Raw genomic sequence first — 12538 nt, forward strand, 5'->3', positions numbered from 1 at the left:
CGCTTGGGACAACTCCCCACTTGCATCAGCAGTAACGACAGTACCATCTACTTTAAGCTCCCTTAATACATACCTTTCATCCCATGAGGGAAACAGCTCGCAACAGGGCAAAAAGAACCAAGATGGATCATGGCTGACTGACATTTGACTCCTCATTCTCTATGTGGAGAGCATCCTGACTCTGACTGCCCTCGCTAACCATGTTGAAGTCTCTGGATTGGAATCAAAGATTGCCTTTGACTTACTGTGCAGGGAACGCTGAGCAAAGGCTATCTCCCTTGACTTGTGTGAGGACTGCTGATAACCATGGCAAGCATTCTGGCTTTGTGTCTGTGCCGTACAGCAGGGTAAGACAAAGGACTGTGAGCTGGTACCTCTGGCTGAGGGAGGTAAAGCATAAGTGAAGAAACAGATACATGCAAACATGACAGAATGAGTCAGAAATGGAAACACCAGTACAATAAAAACAGATAAACGGAATGTTCCATTCTCTGACTTACCAGATGCAATGTAATGCATGTGACAGTTTACCTTTCCATTCTTTGATAACCAGTCAAAACCTCACCATGCCCATTACCTGTTCCCCCAACTTGATTTAATGTTGAGGCAGCTCACAGCATTTTCAGGGCAATATTCTCAACTCTGAAAATTGTTGGCCACTCAGAAGCTGGCAACTCTCTATAATTGGCAATCCCACTTGAATTGACAGATATTACAGGAAGAGGCAGAGTATCAGTGATTGAATCCAGGAATAAAGTAAGTGATGTACATTTGTGAAGGCGAGACATACAGATCCCCAGTGAGAAGAGGTTAGAGGATGAAAACTTAGGGGAGCTGAGAGTTCCCGTATGTGTATGGTCCATGTTTCTGGTATGTCTCTCCCTTAAGAATGCCTCCACATGACACTTTCCCTTTAAATGAGCTCTTCCTCCTTTCACCTTGTATTGGGCCAAGGTTGTGCTGGGGAAGGAAGAACAGAAATCTGGCCCACAACAGATTTGTTACAGTTTATTTATGTACAACACCGAAAGCCCTGTAACATTAGATAATGCAAGTGTTTTTATTCTCCACTTTGCTACAGTTTTCCCTTTGCCGTGTTGGTTAGAAAATCTCAATTTTTTTTCAAAAATAAATTTAGGCACCTAATTTGTTTTAATAGCCTTAAGACTTTTTAATCATTTTGCTTTCCTAAATAATTTGGTGAAGCAAAGCACTTTGCATATAGATACTCCCTCAGCACTGTGGTTATTTTGGGGACTAGTATTTCCCTGTTGGTTTATGTGAAGTGTACTAATAACGATCAAGAATACAAAATAAATAGAGCTAATGATCCTTCCCATTAGAAGTGCAGAAAGGAACCGAGGAAATTTTAATTTTTTTGATTTAATTACACTGCGTATTTTTGAATTTGTGAGTTTATTAGTTAAACCAGCACTGCAAATAAGATAATAAAAATTGCAGGATTTGCAATCACGGTATATTTCTGATTTCTGTAAGCAGAACGGAAAATTTACATGGATCAAGCACGATATATCAGTGTACAATTTGCGACATTTATTTTACGAATAAATATTGAGTACTCGCAGACAGAATAATGGATTTGTTGCAGTACAGGACGGTGGTTTGTACTTTAGTCAGGGAGCTGGAAAGAAGGATAAAACTGTTTTGTTTGCTCCAACAGTCAAGCTGACTGTCAATTATTATTCAATTATATTTTCAGCATACATTTTAAATAAACTGCCGAGATGTGTTTCTAAGCAACACTTGAAAGGGCATAGAACTATGATCTTATTGCTTAACATGTATTGTTTTATGCTTGTCTTTAATTGTTTCAATCAAATTGAAGACTAATTTAATAAACTTGACTCTGATGCTTATTGTGAGGAAAAGAGAAAAAAAAAATCTTGTATTCAATACAGTTCCAGATAATTTTGGTTGAAATACACTATGTATACAATGGTTTTATTTATTTGAAGTGGTGTGACAATTATTATGCATGCAAAAGATATTTCTGCATAGATGGGGACTGCTAAAAAAAATCAAATTCTATTTACAGAGTATCTTTAATGCAGACAAATATTTCAAGGCTTATTACAAAGCTATCAGAAAAAAAATGGCCGAGAAGAGATACGATGGGATGATCAAACATATGATTAATGAGATAGATTACACGTATAGAATCTTAATGGATATAGGAGCAGCAAAGAGGGCAAGAATTTTTAGTAATTCTAAAGACTGCAACCTGGTTAAAGGCATGGTCACCTCTGCTATGCAACAGCACAAACTATTTTAGATGCATTGGTTGAGGGAAAATATTGATATGAACTTCTCTGAACTTCCGCAGGCAATCATTTGCATCCATCTAAAATATGAAGAGAAGCAAACGGAATTTAATGTTCATTCTTTGGGTTAGTACCTCCACAATGGGACTTTTTAAATTTCCCATGGGAAATGGGCATTGTGGGCTGGCCAGCATTTATTACCCACTTCTGGCCATACAATGAAGCAGCTGGGAATGGTTGGCCCTCATACAATACCCTGGGAAACTCTGGCAGTATGTCCTGGAGTTAAGATGGCTGACCTCCAACAACCACAACCTGCTCCCTATTTATCTGATCTGACTCCGACCACGGAGAAATCATCCCCTGATTTCCATTGATTCCAGTTCTGCTACGGCTCCTTGATGCTACGCTCAGTTAAATGTGGCCGTGATATCAAAGTTTTAGTGATCATACTAGTTATGGCCAAATAAGCAGGGGTGAATTGACTCCTATTTCAACCTTCCCAGTTGGCAGCAACAAAGGTTTTTGTTCCTTACAGGATGAAAATTAAGTTAATTAATTTCTACCGAAGAGATTTGGAAGCCAATTTCAAGGTTTTCTTTAGTGAAAGAAAGAACAAACTTATTGACTGTTAACCCCAAGAATATCACTGAAGGAGTGACATCATGTGAATAACCTTCAGGCAGTTAAATGCAAGCACAAAATTAAAAGGAGAAAATGTCCAGTTCAGGAAGGAAGATAAAAAGTTGTGCAGTTAAAAGACTTTTGGGTGCCCTTACAATGTAAGTTTGTAACTTACAACCATGGTTGGTGTCTTTGACATCATCAAAAGAGAACATTACAATGAAACTTTGAGTTCTCAGTGGTTCCAATGTTTCTTTTCAATCTGTATTGCCCCTGAGCAAATTTTCTTCTTGAAACATATCAAGAGTTTCCAGTTGTGTTCATTGCCGCAGTATTAGTTTCACCATTTTTCCCCTAATTCTTGGTTGACAATACCAAGATTCTTGAAATAGAAGCTTATTTGATTATTCCTTCTGCAGCAGTTATGTTTGGAGGCTTGTTAATTACAGGTGCCGTTCTATTCTCTAACATGTTAAAGTTCTCATAAAGTGTGCATCAAAATAGGAAATGAGGGCTTTTTCCTCACACTTGTCCAGAGAAAGCGCTGACTGGTTTCAGTGCCTTTAGATAAAATGTTAACTTCAGCTTGGCTTCCCGATGTCCAATCCAATTTGACGATTTGCCACGTGTTAGATAATGCCTGTAATCACGTTAAATCAGCATTTTTGCTTCCTTTTTAGAAGAAAATGTTTTCAGTACACAAAAGCTGCATGTACTAAAATGGAGGTTATAATTCAAATATTAATAATTCATATTTTATTCTATTGATCTGAACATGCTAAAATACTTCTCCACTTATCCACTAAAATAAAGCAACAGGACTAAGCAAGGCTTGTTAGCCAAATAATGTGCAGTGTTTCTAAATATTTGTTGAATTCAGAACTTTAAAAGATACAATCAAGCATGTATTTAAATAAAACATTAATGCAGTCTTCGATTCCAAAACTTTAGCTACGTGATGATAGCAGACGGTCCAGTCAGCTATATTTTGGGCCAAGAGGTAACTTTACTAACAGGAGATATTTTTGTCCTAGGAACAATATAAACAAATCTTTTCTTTCACTCTGGTGGATTTACTGTGATTATCAGTTTGGTGTAAACTGTTACCTTTATACCTTTACTTAACATTAATGTACAAAGCTTTTCTGCAAATCCTACTCAGGAGAAATTAGATAATGTAGCATCACTTCTGATGGATCTCACAGCATTCTTCAATGAATGGCATGATATAAATTGAGTTCTGCCCAGCCAACTTACGGATCCCCAGCTAAACCAAGCTTTACACCCTATGATATTTATACGTTACCTTTTGTACTTCTGCAGGGTCCCTTCCCACACAATATCATCAATGGAAACATTTTAGCCATTGCCTAGCATATTTGTCAAGTGCCGTGCACTGCAGCATAGCTTGTGCTCTAATCTCATGTCTGCTAATACACCCCACAACAGTGTTTGCGCCCCTCACTTTATTCCATGTTTCAAGCTGTACTATATTGATATAGTGCAAGGTTTGCAAATCTTGCTTTGCAAATAATGGGAAGATGATGGCCAAGTGGTATGATTGCTAGATTATTAAGACCATAAGGCCATAAGACATAGGAATGGAAGTAAGACCATTCGGCCCATCAAGTCCACTCTGCCATTTAATCATGGCTGATGGACATTTCAACTCCACTTCCCTGCACTCTCCCCGTAGCCCTTGATTCCTTGTGAGATCAAGAATTTATCAATCTCTGCCTTGAAGACGTTTAACGTCCCAGCCTCCACTGTGCTCAGTGGCAATGAATTCCACAGGCCCACCACTCTCTGGCTGAAGAAATGTCATCTCATTTCAGTTTTAAATTTACCCCCTCTAATTTTAAGGCTGTGCCCACGGATCCTAGTCTCCCCACCTAACGGAAACAACTTCCAAGCGCCCACCATTTCCAAGCCATACATTATCTTGTAAGTTTCTATTAGACTCCCCTCAACCTTCTAAACTCTAATGAGTACAATCCCAGGATCCTCAGCCATTCATCCTACGTTAAACCTACAATTCCAGGGATCATCTGTGTGAATCTCCACTGGACACATGCCAGTATGTCCTTCCTGAGGTGTGGGGCCCAAAATTGGACACAATATACTAAATGGGGCCTAACTAGAGCTTTATAAAGTCTCAGAAGCACATCGCTGCTTTAATATTCTAACCCTCTTGAGATAAACAACAACATTGCATTCACTTTCTTAATCATGGACTCGACCTGCAAGTTAACCTTTAGAGAATCCTGGACCAACACTCCCAGATCCCTTCTGCTTTGCAAATTTTCTCAATGTTTAGAAAATAGTCCATGCTTGTATTCTTTTTACCAAAGTGCAAATCCTCGCATTTGCTCACATTGAATTTCATCAGCCATTTCCTGGGCCACTGTCCTAAACTGTCTAAATTTTTGTGCAGCCTCCCCCACCTCCTCAGCACTACCAGCCTCTCCACCTATCTTCGTATCATCGGCAAACTTTGCCATAATGCCCCCAGTCCCTTCATCCAGATCATTAATATATAAAGTGAACAGCTGCAGCCCCAGCACTGAACCCTGTGGGATACCACTTGTCACCGGTTGCCACTCCGAAAAAGAGCCTTTTATCTCAACTCTCTGCCTTCTGTCAGACAGCCAATCCTCAATCCAAGCCAGTAGCTCACCTCGAACACCTTACTCAGCAACCTCCCGTGAGGCACCTTGTCAAAGGCCTTTTGGAAGTCTAGATAGATAACATCCAGTGAGTTTCCTTGGTCTAAACTACTTGCTACCAATTCAAAGAATTCTAACAGGTTTGTCAGGCACGACCTCCCCTTACTAAATCCGTGTTGACTTGTTCTAATCTGACCCTGCACTTCCAAGAATTTAGAAATCTCATCCTGAACAATGGATTCTCGAATTTTACCAACAACCGAGGTGAGACGAAATGGCCTGTAATTTTCCATCCTTTGCCTTGATCCTTTCTTAAACAAGGGAGTTACAACAGCAATTTTCCAATCATCTGGGACTTTCCCAGACTCCAGTGACTTTTGAAAGATCACAACCAAAGCCTCTGTTATTTCCACAGCCACCTCCCTCAGAACTCGAGGATGTAGCCTATCGGGGCCAGCAGATTTATCAATTTTTAGGCCTTTTAGCTTTTCTAGCACTTTCTCTTTTGTAATGCCTACCATACTCAACTCTGCCCTTTGACTCTCCTTTATTGTTGGCATACTACTCATGTCTTCCACTGTGAAGACTGATGCAAAGCACTTATCAAGTTCTTCAGCTATTTCCTTATCTCCCATCACTAGCCTTCCAGCATCAATTTGGAGCGGCCCAATGTCTATTTTTGCCTCTTGTTTGTTTCTTATATATTGAAAGAAACTTTTACTATCATTTCTAATATTACTTGCTAGCCTACCTTCATATTTGATCCTCTCCTTCCTTATTTCTCTCCTTGTTATCCTCTGTTTGTTTTTGTAGCCTTCTCAATCTTCTGATTTGCCAGTGCTCTTGGCCACTTTATACGCTGTCTCTTTTTCTTTGATATATTTCCTCACTTCCTTTGTCAGCCATGGCTGTCCAATCCCATCCCAGGTAATCTTTCTTTTCTTTGGGGTGAACTTCTGTGCTGTGTCCTCAATTACACCCAGAAACTCCTGCCATTGTTGCTCTACTGTCTTCCCCGCTTGGTTCTGCTTCCAGTCGATTTTCATCAATTCCTCTCTCATGCCCCTGTAATTACCTTTATTTAACTGTAACACCATTACATCCAATTTTGCCTTCTGTCTTTCAAACTGCAGACTGAACTCTACCATATTATGACCACTGCCTCCCAAGTGTTCCCTTACTTTAAGATCTGAGATAAAGTCAGGCTCATTACTTAACACCAAGTCCAGAATAGCCTGGTCCCTTGTGGGCTCCATCATAAGCTGTTCCAAAGAGCCATCCTGTAAACATTCCATGAATTCCCTTTCTTTAGATCCACTGGCAACATTATTCACCCAGTCCACCTGCATATTGAAGTCCCCCATGATCACCATGACCTTGCCTTTCTGACATGCCCTTTCTCTTTCCCGGTGCATAGAACATAGAACATAGAACATAGAGCATTTCAGCACAGTACAAGCCCTTCGGCCCTCGATGTTGTGCTGACCTGTCATACCAATCTGAAGCCCATCTAACCTACACTATTCCATGTACGTCCATATGCTTGTCCAATGACGACTTAAATGTACTTAAAGTTGGCGAATCTACTACTGTCTCTTGCCGCATCTTGCGCCCCTGGTCCTGATCACTGTTAGGAGGTCTGTACATAACTCCCATTATGGTTTTTTTGCTTTTGTGGTTCTTCAACTCCACCCACACAGACTCCACATCCTCTGACCCTGTGTCATTCAGTGCCATAGATTTAATTTCATTCTTAACTAACAAGGAAACCCTGCCCCCACTGCCCACCTCCCTGTCTTTTCGATAAGTTGTAAATCCTTGGGTGTTTAACTGACAGTCCTGAACACCCTGCAACCACGTCTCTAAGATGCCTACCACGTCATAATCATTCAAGATGATTTGTGCTGTTAATTCATCTACTTTGTTATGAAAACTACGAGCATTTACATAAAGTGCCTTAATGCTAACTTTCTTATCATTATTGGAGATATTGGAAATCCTAAGATGTCTTAGGCTATCCTTCCATTTTGCTGTATTCCTAGTCTGCCTCGAGCTTAAACCCGCCTGTACACATACTATCCTGCTGCTTATCCTTCCATTTAACTCCATACTCCCTGTCACATTCGCTTTCCCTTCCCCCCAACTCAGAGGTTTAAAGTCCTACTGACCACCCTATTTACCCTTTTCGCTAGAACACTGGTTCCAGATCGGTTCAGGTGGAGACTGTCCCAATGGTACAGATGCCCCCGGTTCCAAAACTGATGCCAATGCCCCATGAAATGGAATCCCTCTTTCCCACACCAATCCCTTAGCCATGTGTTTACTTCCCTAACTTTCTTTTCCCTATGCCAATTGGCACGTGGCTCAGGCAGTAATCCGGAGATTATGACCCTTGAGGACATGTACTCCAATTTCTTTCCTAGTGCTTGATAATCCCTGAACAGGTCCTCTACCCGAGCTTTGCCTATGTTGTTCATCCCAATGTGGACCACAACAACTGGATCCTCCCCCTCCCGCTCCAATATCCTTTCAACCCGGTCGGAGATGTCCTACACCCTGGCACCAGGCAGGCAACACACCATGCGGGACTCCCGATCCAGCTTGCATAGGATACTATCTGTCCCCCTAATTATAGAATCCCCTAGAACAACTACCTGTCTTTTTGCTCCACCCTCTTGAATGGCTTCTGCACCACGGTGCCGTGGTCAGCTGGCGCAACCTGTCCACAGCCCTTTCCCTTATCCGTACAGGGAGCAAGAATCTCATACCTGCTGGTCAAGGTCAAGGGCTGAGGCTCTTGCACTCTTGAACTCAGAATCACCCTCCCTACCTCACTTACAGTCACATCCTGTTGTCCCTGAACACTTTTTGAATTTGAATTACTTAATCTACTGGGTGTGACTGCCTCCTGAAACAAAGTGCCCAGGTAACTCCCCCCCTCCCGGATGTGCCACAGAGTTTGAAGCTCAGATTCTAGATCATTTACTCTGATCCGGAGTTCTTCCAGCAACTAACACTTGCTGCAGATGTGGTCGCTGCCGTTCACAATTGGATCAGCCAGCTCCCACATCATACGGCTACAGCACATCACCTGTCCAGCTGTAACTACTTATTTAGTTAACTTTGACAACTTATGTATTAAATAATTTCTAGTACTTCTCTGCTACGGTCTTTTTCAATTAAGCAATTTTGGTTCATTAACGTCATTGAGGGAAGTAAATTGCCATCCTTATCTGGTCTGGCCCACTTGTGACTCCAGACGCATAGCAAAGTCTCTGCCTCGTAATAGCCCTCTGGGCAATTAGTGATGGCCAATAAATGCTGGTCCAGCTGGTGATGCCTTTATCCTGTGAATGAATAAAAACACAGAAGATAGTACAGTTTACAATGCTCTACAAATCAGAATAGACTTTCTCCTTTTATTGTGCATTGGGACAGAACTAAACTTTCTTGAGTTCCCTACTAGAGCACAGGCAATTAGAATTATAATCTTGATTTTGTTTAAACTCTCTGATTTCATAATTAGAATCTCCACAGAGAGTTTTTTCTTCACAAAAGACATTCACCAACATATTGCAATTGTTACAAACATGCTTGAGCATTTTTTTTTGTCACTGTGAAGTTAGGTCACTAAAGCTTGAATCAGGAAACTGCTTTGTTAGGTGTTTTTTCTGCAAATAATATTAAATTGGTGTAAGTTTTTTTGCTTGTAGCTGAACATCTGATTTAGTTTTCATTTCATTAATACCAAAATGATCTGGTTGGTCATCTATTCCCCCATCCTCATTTCCAGAGAGATTGCAGTCACTGGAGGTGCTGGATGTTTACTGCTTCATTAGAATTCACCCGATTCACTTGGTCAGCCTAATCAAGTGCCAGTCAAGAGAAAGTCTCCTGTGCCTATCTGCCCATCTGCCTAACATCTGGGATGGCCAATTGGTTGATGGGGGAGGGACAGCAATTGTATCTCGCCTCCCATTCTTCTCTGCCGCTGGTCCAATCAGCTGCCAATGATGAAAAGTATTACTTTTATAATAATAATTCAGTTTTAGCTATTCACCTCCTTCATGCAGTCTCGTGGAGGCCATACAGTGTGCCTGTTATGAACAGCTGATAAAAAATGAGCGAGTTCCCCTGTATTCAAACTTCTTGAGTGGTCACAGCAAAGGCTTAAGTTACTTTCACAAGGCTATACATCTTTCTACTTGAAAACGTCATTCGCTATTCTTGCAGTGAGCAGTGAGGGACTAATCAACAAGGTTTTCTGGAGTCAAACAAAGGGCAAAATTTGTTAACCATTAAACACTAGGATAATAATAAAATGCAACATCAGGGATAATGCCTGCATGCTGTCACTCGAGCATAACAGTTAGTGTCCATTATAAAGGAAGATAAAAGCAGAAATAGATCGAAAACTTCCAAGGAGTGGCAATCAAAGTCAGATTGTCACTCCATTCCTGTATTTTTATCACTTTAGGAAAGAGCTCCATATTTCTAGTGCAGATTCTGATCACAGATCCTTCAAATATGTGGGAATGTATATTATTGTGTCAACACCATTGACATCAAAACACCAAATCTTTATCCAGAACCAAGTTTGGGAATAACAGATTTCAAGATTTCTGCTGCCATCATTTATCTTATGGTGATCAGACAGAGGTTGGTTCTAGGTCAAATTAGAATATTATGGAAAGAACAGAAATCTCCTAATTGGACATTTAACTTACCTTGGAGTTTCGGTCATAATTTCACCAAAGCAATGATTAAAGGCCAATAGACACTTGTGAAATTTTGAAGCTCATGTCTCTGGGCTCTCTTCGAATCATATCAGCTCACCTCAACCTGAGCGACAAATCTTCTCAAAACTCGCTAATATCAGCTCACTACTCTGACATTCTGTCTATTCAAATAAATGATCCATTTAACCCTGAAGGTTTGTGAAGCAATGAGTTCTCTCGTTTAAGGGTAGAAATAAATAAGACAAGTGCAGCCCATGTTGGCTCGGCTGGAAGTGGCTATCCTTGCTATTGGCTTGTTGAGAGCTGCCACAGACAAGCTATAAGGAACCTGTTCCTGAAAGCTTTCAGTTTTGACGGGCAAGGAGAATTTGGCAAGGAGAACTGATGCCAAATTGGAGAAGTGAGCATCCATGTGTAGGACTGTCTGGAAGATTTTTATGCAACTCGCACCCTCCATTTCCCTCTTGACATCATCCAGGTAGTTGACCACCATCGCATCCCGATTTCAGCCGTTGACTGAAGATTTATGACATCTACATCACTACCCACCACATCACCAACCCCCCTCCCCCCACCCCCACCACATCCTAATTCACAAATGCCTCTTTCCATAAATAAAGATTACTTGGCTGGTTGAGCAAGCCCGCCCTGCAGGTTCTCCTCTGAGCCATCCAAGAAAGGCGAGCGGTGGTCTTCCCCAGCAATAAGAGACTAGGAATCATTCCCGTTTGAGCAGGGCAGACAGGCACGAGCTCAGGGTGGAGATGAGAAGCCATGGAGTTTATCCAAGAACCTGGGTCTAGGACCACAAATGAACAAACAACTTCCTCCAATCAGCCAAGGCAAGTGACACTGCAATAAAGGCCCTCCCACTTGGGTACAAAGCCAAAGCGGTGGTGTTAGAACGCAAAAACCTTTCACCCATTCAAACATGCTGCAGGGAGTCAATAAATTCTGCCCTTGGGTCCGATGCTGACTTGTCCAATAATGCACACATTAGCACCATTAATACACTGAAGTACTTGTTTAATTTTTTTCCTTGAGATTTTAAAAGTGGCACTTGAACCTTAAACCACCTTAACTCAGAACTGAGATGATGCCACTCACTTACAGCTGACACAATGTTTGTTGTGTCACAACTACCAAATAGATGGTAGAATTACATTTAGATTTCTTCTCTAATACTGACATAATATTAACAGAAGATGCCGTATTCCCAATTTCATGTGTTAATCAGGGTTTCCATCACATTACCAGGGAAATACTTCTTCATAATTCTTTCCGATTTCTTTTCAGTGCCTACCTTGCATTGCTTACAATTTTTTTCCCATACATTATTTGAACAACAACCTGATTTTCTCCTTGACTTGATATAACCTTTGTATTTAACCTCTTTGATTTAACTTTTGATGATCTTACCTTCGTAGAGATACTAGCTCTATTATATGAAGCAGAAACAAACTGCACCTCACTGGTAGGATTTTTAAAGCTCTACACAAGCAAGTAAAAGCTGCATTGTTTTATCATCCCGTTTGAAGCTACTCCAACATCCTTCTATTTAATAAGGTAACAAGAACAAGAATCACCAGCAGTAATTTAACTATACAATAAGTTAGTTTGCATCCGAAAAGAGGAAGCAAATGTTTAATGTTTCAGCAGAACCAAATGAGAAATGCTTTAATTTCCCAATCCATTTAACAAGTTAAATAAATTAGACATAGTTAATACTTTTACTCTTCCTATTTTCTCCAATAATGCTAAATTATTTGATTTTTTTGTTTCTATGGAAAAAGACTATTAACTTTTGCATGGTGTTACAGAAATACAGGTTAGCTTTATTTTTGCTTGATCTCAGTTCAATACAAACAAAAATTCTTCCAGTCTGATTTTTCCACATTGTTCTGAAAATGTTGTGTATGAAATTTATACTTGTCCTAAGGTTATAATGTTATGATTATTTTGCTGGTTGTTCGCTTGGAAATATAATAATATGTTCCCATTGCAACCTCATTTCTCAATCCTAATTGTCACCGATAGCCCTGCTGTGGCTAATGGAAGACCAAGAAGCAATTTTAGGCCCAACTAGAAGGAGTTCTTTTTACTTCATCTGTGGATGACACGTTGTTCATTCTGCCTGTGCTGTATAAATGTGAAAATGCACCTTGTTCAATCAAATTAAAAATAATCAAGGGCACTTGAGCTGTGACACTCAAAATTAGACCTATAG

This window comes from Stegostoma tigrinum, chromosome 1, assembly GCF_030684315.1.
Source record: "Stegostoma tigrinum isolate sSteTig4 chromosome 1, sSteTig4.hap1, whole genome shotgun sequence".
NCBI classification, from domain to species: domain Eukaryota; kingdom Metazoa; phylum Chordata; class Chondrichthyes; order Orectolobiformes; family Stegostomatidae; genus Stegostoma; species Stegostoma tigrinum.